Raw genomic sequence first — 17,807 nt, 5'->3', positions numbered from 1 at the left:
AGTTGGCTCCTATGGTATACACTGTCTTCAGTCAAGCTGAAGGCATAAGAGAGGACCAGGGGGAAGAACATGCCAAAGAGAGTTGGGGTGAGAGCACAGTCCTGTTTCACACTGCTCTTTATAGGTGTCACGAGTATGAGCCATCATAGTGAGTGGTGCCACACAAGATTCAATCAATAATTTTATAATGAATGATTTTAGAGTGTTGTTTGTGCTGTACTTTTGTACTGTTTATTGTCGTTAGCCGCCCTGAGCCCGGCTTCGGCTGGGGAGGGCGGGATATAAATAAAATTTATTCTTATTCTTATTCTTATTCTTATTCTTATTCTTATCTTGTGAAGCGTAGGTGGGCATCCTATATTGTTGAACAGTGTGAAGGGTCCTTTTTGGCTGACTAGGTCCAAGGCCTTCACCAGGACCATGAAGGCGATGTACAAGGGCATCTCTGCTCATGGCATTTCTCCTGCAGCTGGCGCAGTGAGAGAATCATGTTGACTATGGACCTCTGAGATCTAACGCTGCATCGTGACTCAGGATAGACCTTGTCAGCAAGTGACTGTAACCTGTTGAGAACTACACAGGCAAAGGCTTTCCCCACAGTGCTCAGCAGAGAGATGCCACAGTAGTTGTTACAGTCATCGTGGTCACCTTTGTTCTTGTGTCATCGTGGTCACCTTTGTTCTTGTAGAGAACAATGCTGGAGTCACACAAGCCCTGTGGCGTGGATTCTGTTTCCCGACACTGCAAGAAGAGGCCATGGATTTAAGCCAGCTTTCCACATTTTGGGGGGCACCACTGCTCTCCTGGCTTCCAAACACCGTGTGCCACTAGCAATGACCAGTGAGAAAGCAGGGAGGCACCCATTCTCAGCCAAAACAGAATTAAAAAGGAACCCAGAAAAGGGAAAACAGAAAAGGCTGGGAGAGGAGGTAGGGAAGAGTTAGAAGGAGAGGGGTGACAAAAGTGAGGTGAGCTATATGATTAAGTGTAAAAAATCATGTTTCAAAGAGCTCTAAATGGTATTTAATTTGTGTAATCAAATGAGTCGTGTTTGTGAAAACACTTTTTATTTATTTTTTAATTGGGGAGGAAAGCTGTCAGTATATTGTAAGTGGATTACTGATTTTTAGGATGCATTGAAAACATAAAATAAAACCGCTTGTCTTGTTCTTTGCTGCATCCATCGCTTGGCCCCCACTGTGCGTGTGTAATATGCAGTATCTTTGTTCTGTAAAATTTATTTCTTAATCTGTATCTTGCAGTGCCCTGAATCATGGGCTTTGTGAAATGTGTAATTATGAATTTCCTTCTCTTTTGTTGTTTAAATTCTGTGCCATAAGTTTCCATTAAAGCACACATGAGGCACGACAGCTAAACTTAGAGTACCCAAAGCAAGCATAAAATGAATTGACAGCATGTGTTTCAACTCGTAAATTCAGGCGTGTAGAACGTGATATAGAAAGAAACACATTCATAAATGGGCCAAATGTACAGTTGCCACAGGAGCCATAACTTCTGAATTTTCTGAACTTGGGCACATTGCAAATGTGCAAATGTATCAGTAGCAATAATTTAATTGTTTAACATTGTTTGCCATAATTGACAAGAATTCTCTGTAGTTCACTGGTTCTCAGTGTATATCTTGTGCCAGCTGAAGATTTGCTCTATAGTTTACATCTGGCAACGCAACACAGTATTTTTAATGGACAGATGACTAACTTGCAACTCTTGATCTTTTTTTGTGAATCCCTGATGCCTTTTGAAACTGCCCTATTCCTTCTTTCCTTTCTGTTCGCTCCTCCTTGTTTCTTGCCATTCTGGTAGTTGTGTGTAGCGAACTAAAGTCGGAAAGGAATTACTTTCCCTTGCTTTCAAGAACAGTAACTGCATTCGTCCATTTTACCACCACTACTAATGTATACAAGAATAACACATCAAACCCACTGGGGCATATTTCTGACTAGACCAGCGTATGTTTGGAATTTCTAATATGAGGTAGCCATGATGAAAATTGAAGCAGAGTGGCCTTTATTACAGATCAGTTAATGCAGATGCAGAACATGACTCCACCCATCACTGGTGTTCCCTGCAGTCCCTAACAGAAGGAATGTGGCCCCTGACAGGGAAAAAAAAGGATTGGCCACCCCTACTTCAATGTATGTGCTTTGATTTTAAGTCTTGTGCTAGGCACCTTTGGGGGCTAAGATCAGCAGAGGCTGATCTCTTGGTATTTGAACCCTGGTGACTGGAGAAGACAAAATCCCACCTGTTACCATGCTAAGTGATTAGAGACTGGGAAATGGTGGGTCATTCCTTGATGTTTCAGTGGCTGGTGAATATGTAAAGAACCATATTCCAGATTTTGCATTAACAACTTTCCCTTTTAAGATTTTGGACTTTGGAAGAGGATTCCTTTATACATCTTCTCACTCTTTCTGTGAATGATGGATCACTGGGTGAATAGCTTATTAAAAGGAGCTTCACAAAGCAACAGAAAGAGTGCTAGCGTGAATCATTGATTTGTTAGAGAATGCAAAGAGCCTGAGAGAGAATTAATGGTAGCCTTGATCCAATGTATTAATAATAGTGATCTGGTTTTCAGCAGGTACATGTTGAATGACATAAAAAATAGGGAGTTGAATAAACCCACTGCTATCATATGCCTTCCTGATGGGAAATGGGGAAGGGCCACAGCTTAGAGGTAGAGCATCTGCTCTGCATGCAGAAAGTCAATCACTGGAAACCTCCAGGTAGGGCTAGGAATGCCCTGAACTGAAAACCTGGAGAGCTGCTACCAGTGTTTTCCTAGATGTTGAGTCAACAAAAGCTGCTATCAGGAAAACTCTCAAAATTGAGTGTGATATTGGAGGCCTACAAAGTGCAGCATCTTGAAAAGTAAGCTGCCATCCTTAATTAAAACTTCCCTTCCTCTGAGAAGGACTATTATTATATTCCCTGTTTTTAACATTTCTTTCAGTGGCTTAACAACAAACAGGGTGTTCAGTGTTTTCTTTCATGCCTTAGGGACTATAATAAGGATACTGGGACGGAGGAGATCTTTGAGACTTCTGCAGCTTCTGAGTGCTACATCTGGCATTTATGTTTCCCTTTTGGTACACCTGATTTGTGTATAAATGTTTTAACTATGCAAATATTACCTGTTAAGAACTTTTGTTTTCAGTATGCCAGCAGAGGTCACTGTGTTCATGTAGTGCTCCATTCTTGAAATGCACAGCATTTTGAACTTCATAGAAACTTCTTTTTAGTGCAGAAATATGTGTTTACTACTTGGCAGCATAGTATAAAGCTATATATTTAGCATCTTAGACAAATTTAATGGTGTGCAAGTATATTTGACAAAATCAAGCTGTACTATTTATTGGGGAATGTATGAAAACTGCCCTGCACCCTTGCTCTCCATTTTCCCTTCCAAAGGGGGTATTCCAGGGCATGGGGGACAGTACCACAGAATGGGGATCTATGTTAGATCCTCAGCCCATTCATCTGACCTGCCAACCCAGCATAGAAAACTACTTTAAAGACTTGTTTTGCTTGTGCCAGGCTTAGGCAGAGCAGCTGTCCTGCTGCTGAATGGGGTTTGGATCTGGTGTTACTTAACACCAGTTTAATTTATGCTGGCTTGCTTTATGCTAACTTCTGGTGCATAGGAATCCTTCCTATATATGTAAGTATATGAAATCCATGTTTGGATTTATAGTTACTCAGTCCCCCACTCTCAAAATATTGATTCCTGTAGATCCACACCTGAAAATTTGTGTGTGTGTGTGGATGAACTCTGGGACCTCCAGTGCTCACACATAAATATATTAATTTTAATTGAAGCACCAGACCATGCACATAAAGATTCTAAAATGGGCATAAGCCATTTATATTGTAGTCCAGCCAGTTTGGAAACTCTTGTCATATATATTTTCAGCGAAAGATTTATGATAATGGTGTAGGAGCTGTCTATTCCAGTAAACAATTCTTTTTGTAAAAAAGAGACCTGAGCAGAAATTAGTTTTTAATCTCCTCCTCAAGATCCGTTTCCTTTCTTTTCTTTCCGATCTGTCAGTTTTAAAGAGCGTTTTTTAAAAGCTCTGCTTGTTATGAGCTGCTCCTTGCTTCTTCTTGTCTCAAGCAGTTTGCATGATTTCCTGATAAAAACTAGTATTGAGTCTCGCAAGTCGGCTATGAAAGATACTTATCTCATTGGAATAAAGGATCGTGTGGCATGCTGTGAATAGACTTTGTTTGGCTTGCTGATATTGTATTGATATTTTTAGCTCATTGTCAATGCTAGATGCAGATGTATTAATAGACACCCAAGTGCCAGATTCATCCTGGAATTGGCTTTGTTCTAAATTTGGGCTGCTTTTTCAAGGACAGCATCATACCAAAACAAACAGGTGGTTAAGGATGAGTGATTTCATGAGTCCCATGGAGACAAAAGAACATAAGAAGAGCTGGCTGAAAAAGGCCAATGGCCCATTCTAGTCCAGCATCTTGTTCTCACAGTGGCCAACCAGATGCATATGAGAAGCCCACAAGCAGGATTCAACCACAAGAACACTCTTTCTTTATGTGGTTTCCAGAAACTGATATATAGAATCATTACTGCATCCAGCCACAGAGGCAGATCATAGCCATCCTGGCTGGCAGTCTTCAATATCCCTCTACTCTATTAATCCTCCTTTAAAGTTATCTAGGCTGGTACCAACACTTTCTCCTCTGGGGGCAAGTTCCATAGTTTAATGATGTGCCGTGTGCTGCTTTCTTTCTTGGAGGGGTGGGGGGTGGGATCAGGATATAAGGGATGGGAGGAGTTGGAGGAGAACGATCTGCGGGGGATGGCCCAGTGGGCTGGGCTGGGATATATCCAGGCCCTGCAAGGCATCAGCGTTGTCCAGGGATGTTCCTCAGATGAAAAGAAGGACATCTATCACTCCTGCCCAACTGACACTCCTCAACCCCCCCCCCCCCGAGCATTTCCTATCGGAAGAAACACAAGTGCCATCACCACCAGACCAATGGGACACAGCACACACACCCTCCACTATCCTGAGAAAACCCCTCAATCTTAATTTTATTTTATTTTATTGTAGATTTACAGAAAGAAAAATACGCACCAATAAATAAGTTTTAGAAAGGGGCAAGATTAGACACTGATGCATAGAGCATTATTTTTTTAAATCAAGACTCCTTCCACTCTGCTCTGCTCCCCCATTCTTCCCATCCAGGGCAGACCTGCCCTATGCCTTCTGCCTACCCCTTAGATGCAGGGCACCACATAGGACTGGATCTTGGTGACTGCAGCCTCTCCTCCTCCTTTCCTTCTCTTTAGCAGCCACTACAAGCTGCCCAAGGAAGGAGGCCGGCAGCAGCAGTCAAGGAAAGGTCATGGAGAGGCAATGGGATGCTCCCTCACCACCACTGCTCAGAACAAGTGCTGCCTCAACCTCCTCCCTGAACCTTGCAGTAATGGCCCTGGCAGAGGAAATAGAGCCATTCCGGGATCAAATCAGAAGCTGGGATGGCTTTTGTAATTCTGGGACTGTCCCTTGAAAATCAGGACACTTGGAGGGTATCTGCTTGCTTTCCCGGTCAAAAGATGCATTTTGTTTGCCACACTAAAGCCATGCCTACCCCACTGCTTTCTAACAAGAGTCTAAGGGGTGTAACCAACGTCTTAGCTTGCTTAGCTATGCATGTTGTACTTTTGACCTGTGCTATGCCTATGTACAGGACGCGGGTGGTGCTGTGGGTTAAACCACAGAGCCTAGGACTTGCCGATCAGAAGGTCAGCGGTTCGAATCCCCACAACGGGGTGAGCTCCCATTGCTTGGTCCCTGCTCCTGCCAACCTAGCAGTTCGAAAGCATGTCAAAGTGCAAGTAGATAAATAGGTACCGCTCCAGTGGGAAGGTAAACAGTGTTTCCATGCGCTGCTCTGGTTTGCCAGAAGCGGCTTAGTCATGCTGGCCACATGACCCGGAAGCCTGTACGCCAGCTTCCTCGGCCAATAAAGCGAGATGAGCGCCGCAACCCCAGAATCGGTCACGACTGGACCTAATGGTCAGGAGTCCCTTTACCTTTACCTATGCCTATGTACAATACTGAATTGAGCATTAAAGCTTTTTCTTTTTTTGCAGAAATTGTAACCCAAGTTTGAGTTTTTCATCCAGTGCAAGACAGGACAAGAGAAAACCAAGCCATAGTAAACCAAGCCCTGGCTTAGGTGAGTGCAGTGCTGGAATGCAAAGGACTGGGTAGAGGAGCAAAGCAGCTGCAAGCTCCTCCACAGGAGGCCATGCTTTAGCACACAGTCACAGTAAGCCATAGTTGAGCTTATCCTGCTGTGCAACCCAGACCAAAGAAACAAACTATAAAATATAATACTAATGCAAATGATTAAAGTTCACGGTTATATAACTGCAAGCCCCCCATTTTTCAGAACTGTTGTTTTCTTTTCATTTTAAAGGAAAGGAACACAGTGGTTGCAACCAAGGGACGTTAATGCTGGAGCTGTAACTATATGCCCCTGCAAGGAACAGAAGGGAAAACAGAGGGCACAGTATTGTGTGGAATGATTAGGTGACAAACTAATGAGCCTTGAGGGGTAGGGAAATTGACTACAAAAAGCAATTAAATAGGCACCAGACATTTTGAATGCAGTTCTCTTCGGTAAACATTAAATACCACTGGGATCTGTTCATTAGAAGTGCCATTAAATATTAGTAAACAATACATAAAAATCCACTTGAGATGTCTAGGTTTGTAATCTTAAAATGCCCTCCCCTTACCTTGGTCACGACCTTACAAGTGATGCTATCAAAGTGGCTGAAAGGAGCAGGGGAACTGAAAATATATTAAACACTGTTCATTATGCAAGGGTTCTATATAAAGATACCTTCCCCACCTGCCACCTCTTGAGTGATGGAGGTTTTAATTTATAAAAAAAAAATGCTTAGAAAGCTTCTAGAAAGAGCAGCAGCAGTGTTGATATTCGTTATCTAGCATCTATCCTGCTGTTGTACAATAAGTGCCCAGAAAAAGCTTACACAAATGGAGTTAATGTGTAACTTCATGACCATGACTAAGAGCTGCTTTTAACCAAACACCACCACCACATTTTTGTAATAAGGATATCATCTACAGATCTGAATTTATCAAGAATTAGAATGGTGTATGTCTGTTCTGACACTCACACATCATTTGCAAATGTCCCATTTAGACTTCCGAAATCCTTCACAAAGTATTTTTTTTTAAAAAAATATTTATGATTTTCAGTTATAGACATTTCAATAGTTTTACAGTCATTTTAACATTTCAAAACTCGACTTCCTACCTCCTCTTTCTGCGGTTCCTTAAATTTATTTTTATAATTTTCTGCATATTCTAAATTAACTTATTCTTTTATTCATCTACTTTAATTATTTACTCTTATGAAACTGCAGGTTATTACAACAATCCTGCCAGTGTCCTTATCTGTTTACAATTTGTACATATTCAATAAACCATTTCCATTCTTTTATTAAAAGTTTGTTGATTTCTTATTTTTCCTGCATAATCCATAAGTTTTTGTATACATTCTTCTTTCACCGGGACTTATTCTTTCCCATTTTGGACAAATAACATTCTTGCTGCTGTAATCACATGCATGAATAAATTTCTATACTGTTTAGGTAGTTCTTCCCCTATAATTCCCAGAAGAAAAGCTTCTGGTTTGTTTGTGTATGTGTGTGTTTTTTACAGATGATATTTTAAACATCTTTTTCAATTCATTATATATCACTTCCCAGTAAGCTTTAACCTTACTGCAAGACCACTACATCTAATAGAAAGTACCTTCTTTCTCTTTGCATTTCCAATCCTTATTCAATTTTAATTTATACATTATTGCCAGTTTAGTCAGTGTTAGATACCATCTATGTAACATTTTCATATAGTTTTCTCTTAAACCATGGCATACTGTAAATTTTATATCCATATGCCACAATTGTTACCACACTTCCATATCCTAATGTATCACTGAAGATTTTACTCGCTCATTCTTTGTCTCCCAATCCAATAATAACATATACATTTTAGATATCAATCCTTCACAAAGTATTCATCAGCAGAGGCATCATAGTTATTTTTCACAATTCTGTATACCCCACCTTTAAGTATATAAATCCTAACAAGTTTGCTTGCAACTAATAGTCAGTTGCATATTTTACAATATAATAAAATGTTAACAAATCAAAAACACATCAGGTTCATTCTCAGATGATCGTTAATAGCTCATGCAATGGAGATAGGTGGCAAAGGGATAGTCTAATTGGGGCAGCCCCTGGGGTGGTCTTCAGCTGGCTCCCTCTCCCCCAGCCTGCTCTGGGATCATTTCTACAGAGCAGTTGATAGTAGATTGCGGCACTCTTACACTTTAATCCTGGTGAAGAAACATCAAACTTGGATGAAGATGGAGATGAGGCAGAAGATCAATGAGTTCTATGGGTGTTCCACTCTTGAGTGGTGGATGGTTGCCTGAGTAGAGGCTAAAGCAGCATGATGCTAGTGATGCATCACAGGTAGTTGCTTCAGTGGACAATATTTGTGACAGGGACTTGTTGAATAATTTAGAAAGGGTGGCCTTTTGAGGGTTGCTTTTCCATTCCTCATTCAGCTAGACTCCTCAATCTCCCAGTGTGTGTGATTGCAACATGTTGCTTGTCCACACTATGGCAGTAATCCTTCCCAACAAAAATAATATATCTTGTTTCCACTGCTCTTTTAAAAACTGGGATGTTAAGCTCATTGGGAATCTTGAACCAGAGCCTCTAGCAATGGGTCCCAGGTGCTTAATTTTGTGCCACCATAGAAACTTGTAGAGGATGGGGCAGTTGGCCTATACAATGCAGCACCATCACTTCAGATGGACAGTACTATAGCTACTGCCTCAACAGAGGACTCCGGGGTCAATAGGGTTTTACCTGGTCCTGCATGGATTCTGCCACTACCTTGGCTCCCTTATAAGAGTGGCTTGCTGCTCAGCAAGGGACTGAGCTTCTCTGACTGCCTGCCTGCCCTGCCTTGACTGCCTTTTTATCATCTAGTTAGATTGTCTGCCTGATTGGAACTTACTTGCCTCCAGGCTACCGTCTCTGACAAGAGGAAGGTTCTTCACTCCATTATGCTGAGGTTGAGAAGTGCCTTATCCAAGGCAGCCCAGGGAGATTGGATCCAACCCAAACAATGAACCACATCCCGCTGCTCTAATATATATATATACAAATAATTGAGCTATCTTATTTGCTCCATTATTTTGCCTCAGGCAAACATGCAAGTTGCTTCTTCAAGAGCCTCAGCTGTCACTCCCCCGCCAACCCGCAAAACATGTGGATACAGTTAAGACAATCAAAGGCATCAGGTGCTCTTGAAGGTTGCATATTCTGGTGCAAGTAAATGTTGCTTTCTGTGTTAGATATAAAAGGAAATGACCGTTCTTATCACAGTCAATAGGTGGCTTGGACTTGGCAAAATAGTCTTTATTTACTCTGATCATCAGAGAGAGCATTCTGTTTTTGAAGTGTTTTATCTTTAAAATCACTGCATTTTTGTGCAAACGTAACATTACAATTAATGGTCACAGTTGTTGGGATTGAAGATGGAGAATAAATTTGTTTGGTCTGCATTTTTTAAAGTGAACTGACCTAAATCGCATTTGCAAGAAGAAGAAGAAAAGAATCAGAAAAGGGTTGTATCCAAGTAACTTTTACCTATTTAAATTACAGTGGTACCTCAGGTTTCCTGGAGTTCAGCTTCCATCAGCCCTAGCCATCATGGCCAATGGTCAGGGATAATGTGTGAGATGCAGTCCAAAACACTGCAAAGTAGGGAAGGCTGCTATATAGTAACTGAATTGTTCATAAGAACTTGAGGAGAGCCTGCTACGTCAGGCCAGTGACCCATCTACTCCAGTATCTGATTGTCATAGTGGCCAATCAGGTACCTATGGGAAACCGCCAAGCAGGAGCTGAGCACAAGAGCACCCTCGCTCCTGTGGCTTCCAGCAACTGATACCCAAAAGCATTACTATGGATGTAGGGCATAGCCCTTGATAGCTAGCAGCCACTGATAGCCTTATCCTTCATGAATTTGCCCATTCCTATTTTCAAGCCATCCAGGTTGGTGGCCATCAGTGCCTCCTGTCAGAAGTGAATTTCATAAACTATTCACTGTGTGAAGAAATACTTTTTTATATCTGTCCTGAATCTTCCAACATTCAGCTTCACCAAATCCTCCCAAGTTCTAGTGTTATGAAAAACAGAAAAACTTCTCTCTCTCTCCACTTTCCCCCATGCCCTGCATATTTATATAAAGATCTATCATGTCACCTCTTACTCTCCTTTCCTCTAGACTAAAAAGTCCCAAGTGTCACAAGCTTTCCTCATAGAAGAGTCGCTTGATCATTTTGGGTTGCCCCTTTCTGAACCTTTCGCAGCTCTACAATACCCTTTCTGAGGTGAGGCAACCAGAACTGCACACAGTATTTCAAATGCAGTTACAGCACAGATTTGTATAAAGGCATTATGATACTGGCAGTTTTATTTTCAGTTCCTTTCCTAACGATCCCTAGTATGGAGCCTGCCCTTTTCACAGCCGCCACATGCTTTGTTGGCCCTCTGTTCAATGGCCAACAAATTGTAGGTTTGAAGGCTTTTTGGAACACCAGATTTGTTGATTATCCCTTGCAAGAAACCAAATTGAGAGATGACCTCTGGATTGTTGTCTAAACTTGTTTCCAGCAAAGAGCATTCATTCACAGAAGGCCCTTTTTGGAATGGCTGTGCAATTTAAACAACTGCGATGTAGTGGCACACAGGGGGAAGCACTGTTTTAATCCCTAAAAAAAATCCTACAAGACTCCTCTGTACAATGAAATGAGAAGTCAAAGGAAATAAGATGGCTTTCGTTGTGAGGAGGAGTTTGTTCCTCTTGGTGAATTGTAAGTAACCGTGGAGAGTGCAATATGTGGGCAATATCATTCCAAGCGCTGGAGGCGTAAATGATATTAGATTGTGATTGCTATTATAAATGGGCTACTTCAGAGTCCCTATTTACAAGTCTTGCTAGTACTATGCAGTATATAAAAAAATCTAAATAAAATTCTCAGAGAAATACAATATTAAATCAAATCTTTCTGTTATCCTGCTGGTGGTTATGAGAAGCTAGACAGGCTTTCAATGATAAATTCATAATTCTCACTGTCTGTGAAGCTCTCGGAATAGCGGGTGGGGGTTGGGGGGGTGGATGCTACTTTGTAATGTTGTTTTAGTCTAAGCTGTGAGCTGAATACAAAATTTATTAAAGTAAAATTCAATACAGGGTAAGAAGTGGAAGGGTGACAATTGATTAAAAAAGCATGTTTCTGATGTGGCTTGAGGGGACCAGTAGTAAGACTTTTTTCTAGTGGGAATTATTCACTTCCTTTAAAGGAAATACACCAGAATGTGATTGAATTTCCCCCAGAAAATGGGGGGGGGGGGACTTAGGGTTTTTCTTGATTTGGTTGCCAGTTGTGATAGAATCTATGTTATGATGTATTATAAAGGAGAACAAGATTTCACAGCAACAAATGTTTTGTGCGTCATTTTCTGATGTTAATATTAGTTGTATGTTTTAAATGCATACTTTGTCCAACACTGCAGGATTCAATGACAAGTTAGGGAGAGAAATTATCCAACTCTTATTCCTCATCTGTGGACAAATGGGAAGATGGGGGAAGAGGGGAGATGGGAACAGAAAGTTATTTCTAACATTTTGTTGAAATTTTCTTCCTTGTAACTTGAAGGCATTGGTTAGGGTCCTATCCTCTGGAGCAGCAGAAAACAAGCTTGTTCCATCTTCCATGTGACAGCCCTTCAGATATTTGAAGATGGTTATCATATCCCCTCTCAGTCTTATCTTTTCAAGGCTTAACATACCCAACTCCTTCAACTGTTCTTCATATGGCCTGGTTTCCAGACCCTTGATCATTTTGGTCGCCCTCCTCTCTTACACATTTCAGCTTACCAATATCCTTCTTGGTGCCCAGAACTGGACATAGTTACTCCAGGGAGGTTTGACTAAGGCAGAATAGAGTGGTACTATTACTTCTCTTCACCTTGACACTTAACTTCTATTGATGCAGCTTAGAATTGCATTGGCTTCCTGCCCCCTGCTGCATCACACGCTTGCCGTGTTATCCTTGTGGTCTACTAAGACCCCTAGATCCTTTTCACATGTACTTCCGTCAAGCCAGTTGCTTCCCATCCTGTACTGGTGCATTGTTGAACAACAGTGGGGCCCAGGACAGAATTCGGTGGCACTGATTTGCCACTTTTTTCCAGGATGACAAGGAATCATTGGTCTGCACTCATCCACCTCACAGTAATATTGTTTAGTCCACATTTTACCACTTCTCCACAAGAATATAATGGAGGACTTCTTTATTTTGTTTTTATTAGGTATTGTAAGACCACCATGGGAACTTTTAATTGAAGGGCACTGCATAATTGTCTTCAAGAAGTAAAAAATGCTTTACCAGTGCCTTTTCCCTGCACCCCTCATTTTATGGCATTGAGTCAGACCCTTTGTCCATCTGTCTCAATGTTATCAACACCTTTGATCGTCCTGATTTTGATGAACTACAGCTCTCTTCATCCCTGGCCATTGGTTATGCTTTCTAGGGCTGATGAGACTTGAAGTTCATCAACATCAGGAGGGCCAAAGGTTTGCTCTATCTGGTATAGACTAACTGGCAGTGTCTCTACAGGGTTTCAGGCAGGGGCTTTCCCAGCTCTACTTGGAGATGCAGGGGGTTAAAAACTAGATCTTCTGCCTGCAAAGTAGATGCTCTTAACAACTGAGCTATGGTCTTTCTGCAGGAAGTGACCTCGTACTATTTCCTGTATAACTGGATATACAAAGGAACAGTGTATTGGGGGAACTCCATGTATTGATAATTTCGTCTTTTGAGCATGAATTGTTTTCTATTTAATTTTGAATTGTTTTTTAAAAGCCTCTGAGGATTACATTGTTCATTTCTCTTGATTCTCTGAGAAAGAAGTCCCCGTCCCCCCGTACAGTGGTGCTTTGATAATGCTTGAAAAAGCATCTTGAAAAACACTTTTTCTCACTTAAAATAGAAATGTTGAGTTTTTTGTTTCAACATCCTACATTTGGCTTGAAATACTAGGGGGAAATCAAGGCTGAGGGAGAAAAAAACTTTTATGGATAAATATATTGATAGTTTGCAGTATAAAAGTGGAAATATGTTGCTGTTTGGTTTTTTAAAAGGTTGGGTTTAAGAGAATAAAAACTTTACTTTGAAAAAAAGAGAGTATATATAGATGAAATATGCTGCTATGTCAGTGACTCTGAGCCAGAAACTGCAGCTGCTATATTGTGGAAATGGAGAACAAAGTTTTTGCCCTCTACACATATTATTGAGTTGAATTCTGCTGAACAATCAAGAAGTAATGAAAGCAAGGGGTTATTTGCCTACACTTGGAATCTTGTAATCAATCCGAAACCTACTTTAATTGTTACCTAAGTGAATGGGCTATTACATATAAAAATGGAACAAATAGAAGTAATTTTCATATCAGGCTGAGGATTTAAATGAGGTATACAGTGTATCAGTAACTTAGTGTTCAGAAATGTTTCCAATGAGCACTAAAATAGAATCCTGTATTAATTTTATTTATTTGCAACCTACAAGGTGGGCGGAACAATTGTTTGATTGAAATACCTAACTACTTCAAGTAGCACCATATTCTCATCCACAATATTTAGCTTAATGTCTCATAATAAACCTCAGTAGTAGATAGAATGATAGAATTGTAGAGTTGGAAGGCACCACAAGGATCATCTAGTCCAAGCCCCTGCAATGCAGGAATCTCAACTAAAACAGGATGCAACCTAAGATGTATCAGCTTAACAGAAAAGACACAGAGAGGTCAGCTCAATAGGTTAAAGCTAAAGGGAAGCTGGAGGTCTCTCATTCTATCTGTCAAACCCCTCTTCTGCAACTTTTACCTGGTTAAGTCCTTAGAGTGCCTCCTACAGGCAGGTGTATACATTCCATTGCACCTTTCTAAGAATTAACTCTAATACAGTTGGAATGAAGCAGTGAGGGGCAGACCTTATTAGGGCACTCTACATCTGATTTCTTTGTCCTCTTCAGCACCCATACTGGTATAACCTATATAAAATCTATGTCTAATTTATAAAGGTGCTTGTTCTTTCCCCATCTTTGCACATAGTTGTATGCATTTAAAGCAGGGGTAACCAGGATGTCTTCCAGATGCTGTTGGGCTACAGTTCCCATAATCCCTGGTCATCAGCTATGCTGGCTGGGACTGATGGGAGTTGTAGTCCTGTGATACCTGGAGGTCACAATATTGCCTAGCCCGCATTTACAGGGTGGCTGCCATCTTGAGGTTCCCTTGGGTATAACACAGTAGCATTGTGTGGAGCCACAAACCAAAAGGTTGATGGTTGAGTGAAGTTGGGTGATGTCATGAGTCCCATGGAGGTGTCATGGAGGAAGTGGTCTGATCCTGAGAATGGGAGGTGCTTTGAAAGTTGGAGCTGGATGACCATGGGAAGGGTTCTAGCAGGATGGGGAAAGTGTTGCTGGGGACCTCAAGAAGTGCCAGAGTCCAGAGGAGGAGCTAGCAGCTTGGAGGATGGAGAGTTAGATCCAGGGATGGACCAAGTGGGTTAGCAGAGGAGTGTTCTCTTCTGGTGGCATGCCTGATCAGATTCCTCCTGCCATGGAGTCAGCCCTAGCTCCTCCCTCTGTTGAGAGTAAATTGGATGCTGAACCAGTGCCAATTCTGTCTCCATCTCCTAGGACACAGAGATGCCAGCACTGGGCTGGCATAAACAGACCTTGCAAGCTGAACCAACCAGCAGTGGTTCATGTCTGCTTGTCAAATCTGAAGACTCCAGCCATTTGCCACGTTGGTGCTTTGCCCATTATGCCCCTGAAAAGGAAGGTGCAAGGGGGTATGTTGCTTAGTTTGCACCTGGCCATTTATCTATTCCTCTTGCACACCTGTTATACCTTGTAATTGTGCCTTGCTTATGTACTACTTTGGTTTAAGCATTGAAGTTTTTGGTAGAAACCAAGCTGGAAGTTCAAGTCCTTCACCTGGCAGTCAGGGTCAGCACAGGTGTCTGCATCAAGCTGCACATTTCCACTTAGAGCATATATTTCTGAAAATAGGTATATTGGCAAATACCATTGGTGATACCGGACTTTGCAAAGAATAAATGGATTCCATAAATGGATAAATGGATGCTGTCAACCTGGTACAGGTTTCTCTCTCTCTTTTCAGTGTGAGTACGAGTTTTACAGAAATAATTAGTGCTTCTCTCTTGGCCATGTTCCATTTGGGCAGATATAGTTTGCCTGCCTGGAGCACTTCCCGTAGTGTTCAGCCTTGGTAAGCTTTCTGAGTGCTCTGAAAGTTTTGTTCATGTGTATGTAAGCAGTTTTGCAAAGCGGGGTTTTTTTTTTTTTTGTAAAGCAGTTTCCCTCAAAACACAAGAAAATCAAGAAAAAGATCACAACCATACAAAGGTTAAAACACTAAAACAGATTGAAATTATCTCAACTTTCTAAGTAATGTTCCCAGCTCTAGCCTGTGTCTTAAGACAGGTGTTGCCTTAATCTGCTGTACACCCCACTCAAACACCAACTCAGATATAGCCCATTCATTTGGGGGAACCTTCCAAAGAGCAACTGGAAGAGGGGGGGGGAAGCAGCCTTACTTATTTATTTTAGTGCTCTTGTGGCATCACACAATTCCCATCTTTCTTCTCACAACTATTTGCATGATTCCATCTATCATGGCACTGGCAAGCACTCCAATAGGAGGTGGGTCATATTATCTAGCAACCATGCCTTCTTTGTGATCTCACAAATAGCCTCCAAAGAACAACACTCTTCATGGTTTCAGGTAGGGGAGGTTTCTCCAGCCCAACTTGGATATCCCATTCTTCAAACATGGGACCTACAACTGAGTTTCATTTGTGTATTCATCCACAACCATCAAGACTGGATAATATAATACTAAACCCTTAAACATGTGTTGATGTTCATCTATAATCATGCGAGAGATTTCATTTTGATATTTTTTAAAATAAATTGTGCTCACTTAACTCTAAAATTCACAGACACTTCCACAGTGCATCTTTCTGACTTTGCACTTGTCACTAATAGAAAATTGTGTGCCCTTCCTTGCTCATGGTTGACACTCATATGTAAATCTCAGGTTTCTCTCTCTCTCTTCTGTTTAACATCCCAAACTGTCCCTTTTCAGCCTAATGCAATTAAAGCTTTCAAAAGCCCAACTGTGTTACAGTGGGTGTTAAGCCACCCTTGTAATGATTTTGATGCAATTTCAAGAACTCAATTGAAATTTGCTCTTCATCTGAGTGCCTCAAGTACCTTTCCCATTTATTTCATTTGCCGAGTCACTAGTCCAGCAGCATCAATGCTCATGGTGTGGGAAAGAAACCAAAACACAATGTACTTTTATTCTGGGTCCTTGTCTGCTGGCAAATGCTTCCAGTTTCCCTTTGGCTTTTAGGAAGATTTTCCCCAAACATCAAGATAAATGCAAACCCACTTTTTTGCTACTTAAATTAAGTTGGGCAACATTCAAGGTGGGAAACGGGTATACTGTGGCATGCAGTGGAAATGTTCTTGAACTATGCAGATTGCTTGGAAAGGTCCTTAGTATGTTATTAGGTAGCCTCAATATACATTCTTGTTTTGTGTTATGAACCTAAGAAAAGTCCTGCTGGATCAGGCCAAAGGCACGTCTAGTTCAGCAGCCTGTTCTCACAGTGGCCAACTAGGTTCTTATGGGAAGCCCACAAGCAGGACCTGAGTGCAAAAGCACTCTCCACATTTGTGATTCCCAGCAAGTAGCATTCAGAGGCATATGGCCTCCAGTAACCACAATGACCCTTATTCTGCAGGATAAGAAGAGCTTCCTGGATCAGGCCAATGGCCCATTTAGTCCAGCATCCTGGTCTCACAGTGGCTTATGGGAAGCCAAGAAGCAAGATATGACTATTTTATAAATGCTGGTATGTGTGAGACCTGTTAGGCACACAGAGAATTCCAGATCTGCCTGTTATGGATTAGAATCATTGAGTCCACCAGACTGTCACCAAGTATACTGTCTTAAGATATGGTAGCTGCACTTAGGCATTGGTACATTTTGTGTATCATCATCATTATCATAACATAACATATCCCTCAACTGTCCCAATTAAATTAGAACATCCCATTTTTGGCCTCCATGCTCTTGCACAACATCACAGAGCCCCAAAATGCATGGTTTTGCAGCACCAAAACCATGCATTTTGGGGCTCCATACTCTCGTATAGGTAATATGACTCACCCAGGAGCATGGCCTGGAAGACATTCATCTCGGTTTTGGGATGTGGCATGTTGGAGGGTATGTAATCATCAAATTGAATACCTGCTTCTCACCAGCGGGTCCCAGGGCAAGTTACAACAATTTAACATTCAGAATTAAAAACAATTCAAATAAATTACAGTCACAGAGTCTTGAAAACTCACATTGTCAAAGGCCAGGGAAAAGAGGTGTGTCTTCAGCACCTACATTCAGTATCCTGCATTCATTTCTCTAATACAATATCCTAATAGCAAAGTATATCAATCTGGTTGTGGATCCTTAGCAAAACTGTACAACAGCAGGTATGGGGGATCTTTGGCCCTCCAGAGGTTGGTGAGCT

At 41.4% G+C, this 17,807-nt stretch overlaps 1 protein-coding gene and 1 long non-coding RNA gene across 22 annotated transcripts in view; both read left to right on the top strand.

Moving 5' to 3' along the window:
* Nucleotides 1–17,807, top strand: part of RBFOX1 (RNA binding fox-1 homolog 1) — a 1,465,188-nt gene that overhangs the window by 486,120 nt on the left and 961,261 nt on the right. The window lies entirely within an intron of this gene.
* LOC310664752 lies at nucleotides 684–3,119 on the top strand. The gene is made up of 3 exons (XR_014505048.1): nucleotides 684–968; nucleotides 2,603–2,895; nucleotides 3,025–3,119. It is a non-coding gene; the product is annotated as an uncharacterized lncRNA (long non-coding RNA).

The sequence above is a fragment of the Podarcis tiliguerta genome (genome assembly GCF_965153285.1).
Source record: "Podarcis tiliguerta genome assembly, chromosome: 14".
Taxonomy (NCBI): domain Eukaryota; kingdom Metazoa; phylum Chordata; class Lepidosauria; order Squamata; family Lacertidae; genus Podarcis; species Podarcis tiliguerta.
This window is presented reverse-complemented; position numbering and strand designations above follow the sequence as displayed.